Source organism: Sciurus vulgaris, assembly GCF_902686455.1.
Source record: "Sciurus vulgaris genome assembly, chromosome: 4".
NCBI classification, from domain to species: domain Eukaryota; kingdom Metazoa; phylum Chordata; class Mammalia; order Rodentia; family Sciuridae; genus Sciurus; species Sciurus vulgaris.
This window is the reverse complement of record NC_136464.1, coordinates 29,530,371-29,543,173: the sequence shown is the minus strand read 5'-3', so window position 1 is coordinate 29,543,173 and position 12,803 is coordinate 29,530,371.

Below are 12,803 nucleotides of genomic sequence, written 5' to 3'. Positions count from 1 at the left end.
GTAAAACTTATCAAAGTGTCTAACTAGTTACCTTTTACAACAAAAAAGACAGATTCTCAATCAAAATGCTAAAAGTTCTTCCTCCCTTCCAATAAGACACTGGTGCCTTTTGGTAAAGGCACAAACATCAAATCAGATCTTTGTCAAGAGGAGTTTGATAGATATCAGGATTGATAGAGATGAAAAAAAATTTGTGAAAATTCTTAAAGGTAGTCGTTACTTTATTCATTTCTTTTTTCTTTTTTTCTTTCTTTCTTTTTTGATTTTGGCACCAGGAATTGAATCCAGGGTTGCTTAACCACTGAGCCACATCCCCAGCACTTTTTTATGTTTTACTTTTGAGACAGGGTCTCACTAAATCCTTAGGGCCTCGCTAAGTTGTTGAGGCTGGCTTCAAATTTGCAATCCTCCTGCTTCAGGCTCCTGAGTTGCTGGAATTACAGGCATGTGCCGCCATGCCAAGTTTATTCATTTCTTTATCTTTCATAATATCTAGGTCAATGACAAGTAGTCAATGACAAGCTGGGTCAATGACAAGCAATTAATCATTGAGTGAGTAAATGAATGAAATTCCCAAAGGTGCCAACTCAGAAAGACTGTAGAGGAGTTTAGAACCCAGAAGCATGAGAGTAAAAAAGAAGCCAGTCCTTAGAGTCTAGGGAGAAGTTACATATGTAGCTTGCCACTGACCACGTGGTTATGTCCTGAACTCACCAGCAGCAAGTGTGAGAATTAAACTTGACATTTCAGTATTTTATTTATGTATTATATATAATGCATTTAAAAGTATCCTGAAAGGGGAGCCTATAGCCCTCACCAAACTGCAAAGGGGTCCTTGGTGCAGGTGTACATACATGTGTAAGCAAGACACACACATGTGCATGCACACACACAGTTTAAGAGCTGTTTTAGACAAAAGAAGTATGCCAAAGAACCAAAAAACAATTTCCAGCACCTGTCTGCTCCCTGTTTTCTCTTTCTTGTCCCTCTCCAAAAGCACCTTTTCTGCCTGTTGGTGTCTTACCCCTCCCTCAAGAATTGCTGAATTTTCAGGGCTAAAGATGGAGCTCCCCTCCTAGTGAACTGTGTCCTGAAAGTAACCTTGACAAGGGTCAGGAGAGCCTGGGTTCTCCTGCAGCTTTCCTTGACCTGGAAAACTTGTGCCTTTGTTTTCCCAAATGGAGTCACCCTTCCTAGTTCAAAATCCACTTTTTGATATAAATATTGATTTGACGGGTTGAGAAAACCACACTCTAGACGACCAGAAACTTCCTGGAATAGGTGGCTCAATATTCATCAGAAATAGAAACCGAGAGAGGTGAACTAGAACTTCCCACTCCATTGTAAGCCAACACATCATCCTTGCTTGATTTCGTATTAATAGTTCGGCCTGAGAGTAAATAGATTGAGCATATCCTTTGGGAAAGAGAAGCAAGGCCATGCAAGCTGGCCAAATGCCTGTCCTAGGTCACAGGGTGTTTGGGCAGTGTCCACCAACTACAAGCCCCTGTGCCTTATAGATGCCTAAGTAGCTGCTGAAAGCACTATCCAGTTTACAAATGAGGAAGGAGCCTGGAACACTGGCATCCTGGCCCCTGCGCAGGGGCAGTGGAGGGTGTGGGCAGCATCTGCACTGCCTGCTCCCTGCTGAGAGTTTATCTAGGCATCCACAGCCGGAAAGGAATCAGCATTCCTGAGCTTGTGACTTAAAGAAAATTAATGACTAGGTCTGACACGACCTGAGGACTACCCACCCTTGTAGTACTGACACGGGGCAAGATTTCGAGACTAGGGCGAATGCCCCACCTCTGGCTTTGGCTAAGACTGGGATTTCTTAGAAGGTTGGGGGGCCATTCAGCGGCCATAAATCTTAGAGAACCTTCACCGATTTACAAGGAGATCGCGGGGGCTGCCCTTGTCCCTTTCGCGGTCTATTTACAACACCCAAATCTCCGTGTTAATGGACCTGGGATAATGGTGTTTACTTGACCGAGATAAAGCGCTCAGCTTCCTGGGGGAGCGCCTGTAAAATGTTCTGGGGTTAGGAGTGGAGGGGGCGCCGTGAAAGCGGGCGTTGGATGGGGGCGGGGGGCGGGGTACCAGGTTCTCTTCCAGGAGGCCCCCGCCCTCCACCCGCTAGGCAGGGCTGAGCAGCCCAGGCCTCACGGGCCAGGACGGTTCCCACATAAATCACCAGCGCCGGAGTCTCGGGAAAAGGCGCATTTTTCATTGCTGGCTTCAGGGCAGCTCCAGACAGCGAACGAGAAACAGAAGTTGTTTTTAGATAAACGGTTTACCGGAGCGTGCGTCCTGGCAGCGGGGTCCCCAGAGCACCGGGCAACCCAGGCCCGGAGCTGTGCTTCTGCCAACAAATCACCTTCAAGAGGCCCCCAAGAAACGCCCAGATCCTCGGAAGGGTTAGCCCCTCTCCTCCCGCAAGACGGGTGAGAGGGAGTCAAGGGGGGAGGAAAAGTTGAATTGCAGGATCTGGGGACGCTGGAGATATGGTAGTCAGGAAGACAGGAGTCCAAAGACCTGAAAGCCCACTGTGTGATCTCCAGCAAGTGACTTCACCTCCCTGAACTTCAAGAAGCCATAGTTTAAAACGAAATAAAATGCCACCTTTCCAGTCTGTGTTTAAAATTAACATTAAATCAAATGCCATTTGTATAGCCTGTAAATCCAAACTTATTAATCCACAAAGCCCCTGGAATTGTTGGTACAGGATGCATGCGCCATTCTTTGGGGGAGAGGGCGTTTATTGCCATGATCCCACACCAGTACCCAAGACGTTGAGCACCACCCCCCCTAGTTCTGCAGACAGTAGTGCATGATTACAGTTCTGGCTCTACCACTTAATGGCTGTGAGATGTTGTCCAAGTTTCTGACGCCCCGTTTCCGCTTCTGTAAAAGGGGAGAATAACAGTTCCTATGATCTTTGGGGAAAGGACACTCACATAGAGTACTTGTGTGTGACACATAATAAATGCTAACTAAACATTAGCTATTTTTCCCCATCAGCCCCTAGTCCTGCAGCAAAGACGATTGCCTCCAAAACCAGAAAAATTCAGGCCTAGTCTTCTCAAGCTGCAGGCTGCCAAGATCTAGCAACCTTCCCTCCACGGGACTTGGGCGCCGATGCGCCACCTGCTCGGACAGCCTTTCCGCTGTCTACTCGGTGCAATGGCGGGGTTTTCTACTGCTTGGGCAATGGGCGTGCGGGTGCGCACCCGGGCTCAGGTACTACAGGGCTTGGGCGTTTTCGGGAGCTGCACCCTCAATGGGCAGCCTCCCTCTGAAGGTGGCTCTAACCGCGCCGGCCTCCAGGCGCCTGGGGCTCGGCCATAATCCGGATTTGGAGGCCGAGGCAGTAAGCCGGCCGCCGCCTACCGGGGGGAATCAAAGCGCCCGCCAACGTTGTAGCTCCGGGTCTTGTTTACTTATTGACCTGTGTGCACCCAAGCTGGACTGCCGAGTTTGGTGTCGGCCTTTCGAGAAGGGGGGTAGAGGCCCTGGGAGCAACCATCTCCACTACCCCCGCTTCCTATCGCGAACAGACACGTTTCCTTCCCTTCTAAGGTCAGAGGTCGAGCCCGGGAGCGGTCTGCTCCCCCTTCCCCCAGGCCCACCCCGCGCAGAGTCCAGGAGCCCCGTTTCCAGCCGCACCTCTTTCTCCGCTCCCAGCTCGCCATCCATTAGTGTAATCCCCTGTCCAAACACTGCGGCCCGGACGGCCAGACGTTGGTGTAAACACACCCAGAGGGACAATTCTAACGATATAAATAAAATAACCATTAATAGCGCAAATCGTTCGATGAGCCAGAGACTGAGCACCCGGTACTCCAGCTTCGCTCGGCTTTGTGTACACAACGTGGACACCACGCATCCGTCAGGTGAACCAGAAATTCTTGTCGCAGCCGAAATCTAAATCCAACGCAGGTGAGGACCCCGCAAGCGCCTCAGTGCGGCCCCGGCTCCTGACACGCACAGGCCGCGACACGCAGGCAGCTCAGGACAGACTCACACACCGAGGTCGCCGTGCGGCAGCAACTTGAGTTAATGGAACTGCTTGAGCCTGCCCCAAACACAGCCCAACCCGGGCTAACCCGGCTCTTCACAAAAACCTCCTCTCGCGGGCGCCACTCGGTCCCATCCGCGCTTCAGTGCGCACAGGGATCCAGAGCTCACACCCAGAAACGGAAAGTCACTTGTCCTGGAGTTAATAACAATAAACTAATATTTATCGAGCGTTTATTGTGGCAACCACTGCGTTAAATGCTTCACAGAGGTAATCTCCTTTAAGCCTCAGGCAACAACCTATGAGGTAGATTCTTTTAGTATTCCCAGTTCTACAAATTAAAAAAACGGGCCCCAGAGAGTTTAAGCAATTGCCCTGAAAGAGAGTGGAGACAGGACTTGAACTCATAACTCTGCTCCAAGAAGCTCGTGGTGCGTACCTGAGATACCAGCACTGGCAGAGATTCTGACATACCGGGTTCCCAAGGTTTGGTTGCCAGTGGGAAGTCCCCACTTCTCTCGAGGGCATGGGCAGAGTGGAGTGAGAGGTAGAAGTAAAGGCAGGAGGGGAGTGGCCTCAAAAAGCCTTGTGACCTGTACCCAGAGACTCAGCTATGCAGGTCACAATGCTTGCAGAGCCTCTCAGGGCCACTCCATAGCTGGGGGTGCTGATGCCCACACATCGGGAAAGGTCTTCCGGGCACCAGTGACTGGAGTCCTGGTTTCTAGAATCTGGCTAGGATAAGATGTTCTCTTCAACCTACTGGGTGTGGAGCAGCAGCACTGACCTGCAAGTCTTTCACCAACCTGGCATCTGCTTCATGATCTTAGACAATAATTTCACTTCTGTAGGCCTAAATTTCCATGTCTCTAGAATACTGGGGGTGGGGGGGGGGGGAAGGCAATGATATTTATCTCATAGGAATGTTGTAAGGATTGGAAAAGATCATGCGTTTGAAATGCTTGGTTGGTGGGGAGTTTATTATTATGATTAATATTAACTTGACCGTAGATTCCTCAGAGGGCAGGTCCCAGAACTGGCAGCCCCAGACTGAAGAAAGGGAGGAAGAATCCAGGTGGGAAGAAAGGAAGTAGCTGATGTTGGAGGAGGGGCACCTGGAAGGGTCTTCAGGAGGCTTCACCCACCCTGTTTATTTTCAAACAGACTCCAGTCAATCCTGTCCCTAGAGCACATTCTTCGAGGGAGCTGTGAACCACTGTCTGGTCCCCGCAGGATCATTTGAGGGAGTGGAGGGCTTCCAGGATATAGGAGATATGGCAGAAGCAGAGAAAACAGGAGCCTGGGAAGGCAGTCTCAAAGTGGGGCACAGCCTAGTTCCTGGGGAGCTGCACAGGGGAGAGAGAGGAGGGAAGAGAGGAAGCTGGGTGTGCAAGGCAAGGAATTTTAACAACCTTGGGTAACTTTGCTTCTGCAATCCTGTTTCCTTCTCTGTGACATGGTTATATTAATAGGGCCAAAGACAAGAGCTGCTACAAGAAGCAGAAACACTAACAATGGTGGACACTTAGCAGGAGTTTACAGCAGCCTGGTGGTGTTCTGGGAGCTTCATACCCATGAGTCAGTTCATTCTCCTAGCTCTGTGGAGGCGGCACAGTCTAGTTTATCTGGGATGTGGGGGAAGGGAAGGCTCTTAACCACTGAGCCATATGGTGCTTGTAGGAAGGCCATGAACAGTAGCTAGTATTATCCATATGGTCCCTGGTGGTGGGACGGATTATTATTGTTCTTATTGTCAGCTGTACAATTTCTGTTACTCTATGATTTCTATGAATCCTAAGAGGTAGTCATCATTAAGTCCCTTATGGAAAAGGAAACAGGCTCAGAGAGGGGAAGAGACAGCCTAAAGTCATACAGCCAGTCTGAGGCCTCGTGGAGAAATTACAAGCCAGACAGTATTCAAGACCAGACATTTTTGCCCAAAACCAGAGTGAAAAGGAGAAAAGAAGCAACAGAGTGCCTTGTGAAGCTGGGAAGCTGGAGACCTGGATGAGAGAGAGATGCCCACCTCCGGGGTAGGTTCAGGACAGCTGATTTATTTGCATTCCAGCAAAAACACTAATTGACCAGATTTTTATCTAAACATGATAACAATGACATGAGACTTCGGGGATTTGTTTACAGCAGTTGAAGATGATGCATTTGTGTGAGCTGGAAACTCAGTCGGAGTTCAGGATTTGTTTGCTGGGGATACGGAAGGTGGGGGTGAGCAGGGTGGGGAGTGAAAGGAGTAGGGAGAGAGGAGACCAAAAGGAGGTTGCTGGTGTCTCAGAAAGTTAAAAAATAAAAATAAAAGCACACAAAAGCACACAATGTGATTGATAAATTATGCTTTTTTCTGGCAGAGAGGGAAATAGAGGACCTGCTTTCTGCTCCCTGCCCCACCTAGGACTAGTTCATTGCTTCCCTGACTGTGTCTAGCAACCACCCCTCATGCCCACCCCCAGCCACCACCACAAGAACATCTCCATTTCCTAGCGTTTTTCTGTGAAGCATTCTGTAAATGCCTTCCTACCATCATTTCTTTAATCCTTACTGCAGACCTGTAAAATCCACACAATTGTTATCTTCTTTTATAGATAAGAAAACTACTGCTTGGTGAGGTTGGGGAACTGGATCAAGGTCACAAGACTATCAAATTTGCTGCACTCCACTTCACACCTAGATTTGGTGGACTCCAAGACCAGTGCTCTGTTCCAATACAGAGTCATGGGGTGTGATTATGGCTTGGAGAAAATCAAGGCTTCCCATCCCACAATTAGCTTCCTCAATCTGGGCTCTGCATGGAGAGGAGAGTATCTCAGGTGTCAGCCCATACATATGCATGCACCTGAGGTCTGTGTATGTCCATCCAAATACATATTAACTGGCTCTCCAATTGAAAGAGATGTAAAACATTCACACATGTCCAGGTATATATTCATTCAGTTAGGAGCATAATATATATGCAAACATAACACACAGGCCACCGTCTCTACTATACTAATGCTGGCTCATGGCACGTGGAATAGAATATTTCAATGTAGTTTTATTACTTTCAAGAACACACACAGTCATTTCAACTCTGGCAATAAAATCTATTCCTTTTTCTCTGATTACAGCTTAGACAGGTCCTTATGGGATTACTTTGTTCGAGATTAATTGTAAGGATCCCATAATTTGCCTGTATGGATCTAGTGCATCTATCTGATAGTCATGGAAGCCAGTTTTCATCTTGGATCATGTCAACATTTTCCTCCAAATCTCATGTCACTACTAGTAATTCACATTACTGTGGGAGAATAAAAAGGAGGGAGGAGGGACTGAAAATGAGTGTTGGCCCAGCAGTCCTATAATGATCATGCACTCTGAAAGAACAAAGCACTGGAGTGTAGTCTACACTTATGAATCCTGAATGCATACTACCCCGTGCATATCCACATGTGCACACACTATTTTCACTTAGGAAAGCATCTTTCTTTTTATTCCAGGAGAGAGGGTCAAGTCTATAGAAACATACAGTGATGCAACTGCCATCAACCTCAGGAACATTGTTGCAGATGGAAGGTGAGAGGGTGGAGTAGTGGGTGGCCATGGATAGACTAGCATGCACTGGGGAACCCCTCTCAAAAAAGAAAGGGTCTGAAGCCCATCTCTAAGGAGGCCAGTGACACAGTGGCCACATACCTATGTGGAGCAGGAGATCCTGGTTGGGCCTGAAACAGCTACAGAATGCTGAAACAAGAAGCTGGGGACTGCACTGTCCTCTCCCTGATTTGGCCCCTGCATTTCAAGGAGTCACCTCCTAGCTAGAGTAATCTCAAGGCTAAATAACCCTCAGTCTAAAATAAGACTAGCAGGAAAGAAGGGAAGGTCAGTCTGCTCTCCCTGTGTGTCGTGGGGGAGGAAGGTGGTCACTGGTCTGGGAGCCCCCATTTGCTCTCAAGGGATGCCTGGGGCCAGGGCCTCCTGCTCACCTCCAGCTCTGGTCTGGTCCACTCTAAACTGTCACAATAGAAGGAAATGAGGCTTCTCAGGATCTGCCTGAAGTGGGGATTTCCATAAGGAGGGTGGTCCAGCCTGCCACCTGGAGCCCCACAGACCAGTTAGGGCTGCCTACTGAGGGCCAGGGGACTGGGAGGACTAGGAACTGAAGCAGTGCAGAGAGTAACATCCCCTTCACATATCCAAGGATTCATTGGCATTTTCATGAGCAGCCCCCAAAGCACAGGGAGGATGGGGGAAAGGGGTCATGGGCTCAGGAGTGGGGCCTTGCTCAATTAGTGTGACCCACCCCATGCAGCCCTACTTTGCAACCTCAGATTCTTTTTATATTCAACACCTGTGGGGACCAGGATCAAAAAACCTGATAGCATCAGAGTAGAAGAAGTAAGAAGTGAGGGAATAAAATAAAGATGGGGTGGGGTGAGAAAAATGAGGAAGCAACAGGTGGGGAGGAGACCAAGTGCAAAAGGAAGCCTGAGAGTTGGGGGAGGAGGTGACAGAGAAAGGAAGTGGGGGTAGGGCAGTGAGGAAAAGGGGGAGTGAGAAAGGGAAGGGGTGGCGGGTAAGAGATGGACTCAGTGAAAGAGGAAGGGGCCGAGAGGGGTGAGACTGACCCAGAGCCGGAGGAGGAGGTCTGTGAGGAGGAAGGTCACCGGAATACTGAGATCCCTGACTCAGATGCTCTGCCAGGTCTCTGGTTGCAGCTAGCCTTAGAGAGGTAAGATCCTCCCCTCGGGTTGGCACCGGTGCAGGGAGGTCGGGAGAAGGGCAGTTCAGGAATCCAGAGGAACGTTCAAGGACAAAGACTAAGCCCGCGCGGGATAGCCAGGTCTCCCCCTCCCTCTTCGCTAGAGTCCGGGTCCAGGGTGGGCAGTTGGAAACGGACCTGCCCGGCAAGAAGTCCCGCACTCCCAACCCCAATCAGTGTGGGACAAAGTCACGGGCTTAGGGAGCGGCTCCAGGGCGAAAGGCCTTCAGTTCCTGAAGCCTGTAGCCCACAAACCCCTGTCCTTGGACTTGACAACGAAATAGTAGGACGCGGACGGTCCCAGGTTGCCCTGCTACGCCCCTTTTAACCCCTGTGACCATGCCCGCTGCTGCTCTGCACCGTGCGCAAGTGGGGACTCTGTCCGACATACGTCGGGTGCCCAGCTAATTCCGAGCGAAGGCCGTAGCTCCCCGCCCCACATCCGCGCGCCAGAACTGCCTCCAGTAATAAGCGTTGTGTGCCCCTAGAGCTTCGCTTCAGGAGCCAAGCGCCCCGGGGTGGCTATGCCCTCACTGCTGTCCACTGTCGGCTGTCAGCAAAGGTAGCGCCTAACCTTGGCGATTTCTCTCCGGTGCTGTGCCGACCAAAGACCCGGACCTCTAGCCTGAACACAGAGAGGGCCACATGAAATGTTATTTAAACCCCAAAACTCTGTCAACATTTATTTCCAAATAAGAAAGTTCTTTTTCGTTCTCAGTTTGAAGATATTCGTTCCAGTGTAACCCCCAGAGACACTTGGGGAGAGATTTCTACATTCCAGGAGCCCGAGGTCTCTCGGAGCTGACTTGTGCTTGAGAGCAGACAACACCGAGAAGATAGCTGTAGGAAAAGATGAAGAATCTCTGCTTCTTGGAACACGATAACCGCATTTCTCTTTCCCCTCTTCTGCTCGGCGAACCGCACAGAGCAGGCAGGCGTTCTGGTTTAAGTGAATTAATTTGCCGGAAGATTGCAACAGTTCTTCTGAAGTTAAGATTATATTTTAAAAGATCTACAGACGTTGAAATTCTCTACAGGAAGTTAAACTCACACTTAAAAAAAAAAGTTAGGAATGTGTTCAGAATTCCAATTTAATCCCCCTAGTTAAAACTGCTCACCGCATTCCCAAATGGCACACAATCGGTAGAAATAAATGTCTGTATAATACAAGCATCCTTTATTTAGGCGTTTATGTTTGAAAAAATATTGAATTGATGTTCATTCAATAAAGATACAGTTAGTCTTTCTGACTTAAGTGTTTTATTGACAACAGAATTGGTTTGGGTGAGATAATTTTAATTTATATATTTTTATCTTTAAAATATTTGGAAGGGTTCAGACATGCGTAGGTAGACGTGAAAATCCTCTCACTGAGAAATCGAAACTTGCTTTCTTAGGAAGGGCCTGAAATTTACTTAGAACTATGAGATTTGCTGAATTTGGACTGATTTTTCTTCCAGGAAAATGAAACGGTGGATCATTTAGAAAACTCAACTCCAAACAAAGATCTAGAAAAATCTGGCAAGTATGCAAACACATGCAGAACAAGCTACAAGCTCCCAGCGGCATTTAAGAATCCCTCATACGAAATTACTTCAACAAAGAAACAAATACTCTCAAGAAATTAGATCAGTTTAATGCTTTCTAGAACTGACCAACTCAGCTGATGTTTCTTTAAAAGTAGGAAATGTATTCAGCCTTCTCACAATTAAAATGCTATTGCCTCTCGATTGCACAGAAATTCTGGATACTTTTCTGACATCCTTCAATTAACAAAATTCACAAATACACACTCCACCACCACTGTCCTTAACAAAAATCTATTTTTGCTATTGCTAAACAAGGAACTTTTTTCTCTTTCGTCCTTCCTTTCTTTTTTTTTGTTAGATACATTGAAAATGAAATTTCTAGAACAGAATTAAGAAACAGCAAAAAATTCACCTGAAATGTGATATAATTTCAGCTAGTTGAGTTCATCAGAGGATGATTTTTCATGCTTTAATAGAAAAGTCACTTCTGACTGTGGTGCTATATTTAAATGAGGAAGGCGATAACTTTTGACTTTTGTGGCTTTAATTACATAATTATATGACTATTTGAGGAACAAGATAAACAGTGGCATAATAACTAAAACTATTATCTGCCTATATTTTATATACATTAAAATGTGTAAAGAATAACATAGGAACACGGCACAGTTTTTGAATAATTATTACATTTTCACTTGATAATGCATTTATTTATTGTAATTTCTCAAAATATAATTTTATTTATTATTTATGCATCTATATAGCTCTTTCCCCTCCTGGAATTTGCTACCATTTAACCATGATCCTTAATCAAATACTTGATGGGATGTGTGTGTAAAATGTATAATGTGACGAAAGCTACCAGTGCAGATACACCCGATTAAAATAAAATGAAACGCTTCCGTGGATGCAGCCATATTTACTTTATCTGACGGCAATTAGCTAACCTGTCTGGAAGGAAGACCTATTATTAGTGGAGCACAGCTCCAGGATTTCAAAGATTCCCTTTTCAGACAAGAGAATGCAAACGCCCCAGAACGCCCTAGTAACTGGATATGCGCTGGAACCAGATTCCACACTCTGATAAGCTACTCCTGCGAAGAGACCACCGCTGTAGAACTATTGCACTTGAGTTTTTCTCCCCGACAGCGGCGCACAGGCCCACCTTCGCCAGGGATACAGGTTACTGAGAGCCACGTACACGGGATGGCCTGGCTGGGATCCACGATGGGAAGCCCCGCTACTGACAGACTAAAGGGAGCCTGGACAATTCGGAAAGGGTTAGCTGGAGATGACTGGAATCCCTTCTGTAGCCATAAGACAAAGATCTACCCTAAGGATAGGGTAGGCAGTAGAAATCTCCTGCGTGTTGGATCATTGGATCAGCCCTGTTCAGTACTGGGGATGGAGAGAAAAAACAAAAAACAAAAAACTGGATAGTCATAGACGCCTCAAGCTAGGCCCCTAGATCGTGACTCTCCACAAGGGAGCCTCTCAGGCCTCTAACTCACTGGGCCTAACCAGTAATTGAATAAGAAGGGGTGTCGACTGCGTCCCGCAGCGATCTGCTGAGAAGCAACCTGTTCAGGGTCCACGAGAGAATTTCTCGGGCCTGATGTTTGGGTATCAGGCGGAGCAGCGGGAGGGGAGGAGACTGTCTTCTGCACGTGCAGAGAGAGGGCGACCTGGTGGGCTCTGGCGGCTGCAGCGGGTGTGTGGGCGTGTCACCAGTGTGCAGGACGCTGGAGCGGCGCTTTGTCCCGGTCATGGTTCTAAGAAGCGGGTTCTTGGGACCAAGTTTAGGTAAAGCCTAGGAGGGAAGCGCCGCTGAAAAGCAAGGAATACAGCAGAGAAACAGCAGACTTTTGTGGGAAACTGAGGAAAGGAAAATAGGTTTTGTCTTCTTATTTTGTCTAAAATTTTGAAGTCACCTAAAAAGCTAAGAAAAGTGGGGAACAGAGGACAGCAAAAACATTTCCCCATGATGGTGTTGCCTTGGGGGTGAGAGAAGAGGACTTAGATCTGAGCGCAGCTTACTTCTTGTACTAGCCAGCCATGGTGGCATGACGCTCAAGGTCCCCCACCCTGCAGTGGCCCGCACTCACCCCCACCTCTCTCTGTATCTTTGAGCCCAAGCACTCGGGACCCGAAGCACAACCAGGCGCAGTCTTCCCTCTGCAGACTCACGGCCAGGTTAGAAGACATCAGCCTCTGCCTGAGGCTTCAACAGTTTCAGGATTTAAGCAAAAGACAACCGGCTCTTCTGTGGCTGAGGAATGGTCTTCGAGGAGGAAGGCCCTGCCCACAGACGGTCTTTCCCCACCGCTCTGGCCCTAAGGGTACTCCCCAGAGCTGTGGCCCAGGCGGCGGCCCTAGGGGCTGCCTCCCCTCAACATTTCCGCTCCCTCCTGAAGAGCCCCGCCTCTCCCCCCTCCCAACAGGCTGTACTTTCGCTCCCTGGCCTTGGGCACCAACTCCTCTGCATTACTGGTTCCCGGCAAGGCAA